Source organism: Amphimedon queenslandica, unplaced genomic scaffold (genome assembly GCF_000090795.2).
Source record: "Amphimedon queenslandica unplaced genomic scaffold, v1.1 AMPQUscaffold_9900, whole genome shotgun sequence".
NCBI lineage: Eukaryota > Metazoa > Porifera > Demospongiae > Haplosclerida > Niphatidae > Amphimedon > Amphimedon queenslandica.
Window position 1 is genome coordinate 2,277 of NW_003549829.1, and position 2,298 is coordinate 4,574.

General features: G+C 31.5%; 1 long non-coding RNA gene across 1 annotated transcript; it reads right to left on the reverse strand.

Annotated features, from left to right (window-relative positions):
* Positions 1–1,334: 1,334 nt before the first annotated feature.
* Positions 1,335–1,498, reverse strand: LOC109590523 (uncharacterized). Its single transcript, XR_002189364.1, has 2 exons — positions 1,457–1,498; positions 1,335–1,411 (listed from the first exon to the last, which is right to left on the reverse strand). It is a non-coding gene; the product is annotated as an uncharacterized LOC109590523 (long non-coding RNA).
* Between the last annotated feature and the right edge of the window lie 800 nt (positions 1,499–2,298).

Below are 2,298 nucleotides of genomic sequence, written 5' to 3' on the forward strand. Positions count from 1 at the left end.
TTATTTATATTTTTTAAGCACATTAAAGCCCCCTATATATTGCCAGGTCTACTATAAATACCAAAATAAATATTACATCAACTTAAAACTGACATTGCCAAATATTTCATCATAGTAACTCTCCATTAATGAAAGTCTTACAACCATTCATGATTCTAGTAAGCTGGTTCAGTCCCACAAAGTCAACAAGTGGAAAATACCCTTTAGGCTCTACTGTTGCAGTATCTACATCTGTAGGCACTTATAAAGGACCCAGTCAACTACTTTAAACCTTTACCTAACTGCTCAATACCTTACCTGTCTGTATTAAGCTTCCAAACTAATACAATAGTCCCACAAAAATGTACTGTTGGTTCTGCTCTTCCTCCATTGAAATAGCACAAGGTCAAAGAAAAGGCGTGACTATGAATATACTTAACACAAACGCGGATGGTGAGTGTAGTAGTAATGCGCTCACGTGACCAGTCTCCAATCCCTCTAACAGTCGTATATCTATGACCATATAGTGGGAAATTTTGGAGGGAATTAAATTTGGTGAATTTAGTGTTTCGATAGCCATTCGCCAAAATAAAAACCACCATTATGAACCATTATACGCATGCTCAATGGCACATAGCCACAAATTTGCCAAATTAAAATTTGCCAATCATCAAATTGTAGTCTCTCCAAAAATTTCCCGCTATACGGTAGTACAGGGTTCTCCATCAAAAATGACTACAAGAAAAATCTCCATTTTTACAATGCTTTGATGTATATACCATATAGCAAAAAATTTTCATTTAGTGCTAATTTTTGTTTGTTTCATTGGCCAAAATTTTGAACAAAACTTTTAGACAAAATTTAATCTAACTAAAATTTTTGACCCACAACAAATCCTCTTTTCACTATAGCCACGGCATAGCAATCTGTGGCATCATCAGGCTTGACACAAAAGGCAGTTATTCTCAAACTGATGGGTTCAGAATGTCTTAATAAATGTGGTAACCATATATACCAAAGACATTCATCTTAAACCATACACGTGGCACTAATTAAGTGGACATGGCAGTGAAAATTTATGTTAGGCAAAACAAAAATAAATCAACAAAAATATCTTGTAAAACGGCTAAGCCAGCTTAAAAAGACAACAAAAGTTTCTGGCAATGAAAATTTCTTGCTATACGGTATATACATGTTTTTTATGTTGTGTAGAAAATATGAGCTGATTCCAATCAAAATTAAATTATCAAGTTACTTTAAAAGTAGTATGTATAAACTTCAGGTCATGAAGTAGCTGTTTAGCACATTTTGCCTTTGTAATTATTGTAGATCTATACTGACCTTTTCCTTTCATCTTTATTTTCACAGTTCCAAAATGTGACTCGCCATCTTGACTGCTATAAATCCTTGTAATTGTAAAAAATGGTTCAATCTGTAACAAACAACAATCCTACACAGGAAATAAGTATTTGTTCACCTTCTCTCCAGCCTCTAAGTTTGAAGCCATTCTAAACTACTAAAACTAGGTGTGGACACATTAATTAACCATACAAGTTTAATTATGATTAATGAGAGTGAAGCAGACATACAAGATGGATTGTTTTATTATTATTACGTCTTTATTATAGCCACTAAATTTAAGAGCATAACATTATATTTTTTTTAATTAGAAAAATTAGTTTTTAATAACATAAACATGAAACTAATTTCAGTCAGTTGTGATTTAAATTCCCTCTTCTTTGTCAACCTACAGCAAGAAACAAATATAATATTAGTAATTATGTGGTTTACTACAAGTACAAGATTAATAAATACATGTATTAGTACATGTAGAATAAAAGAAACAAGTAATTTATGCTTGATCATAGCTGATCACAAAAAGTGAAAATAATTCATTATACAACATATTTAAAAATCCCAAAAATGTACACAATAAAGCTAATCCATTCTATTAACTGACTATACATATGTTACAGTATAAAATCAAATTAAGGAATACTGACCTTACTCCCTCTGTCTTTCGTCTTAATTTTTTATCCTTGTTTCTAAATAATTAAAAAATAGAGTGAGTTTATGTGGATAAAAAATTTAAAAAAAACAAGATGAAGTAGGATTCTAGAGCAAATTTGTGAAAAAGTAACAGAAACAAGGACAAATAGGATTCCGAACGACCAACGAAATGAAAATCCTACTCTCGTGACGCAAATTCTACACTACATTGTACTTTTAATATTTTTATTTAAGAAATTATAGATCACCTTGCAATGTAGAGTAGAATTTGCGTCACGAGAGTAGGATTTTCATTTCGTTGGTCGTTCG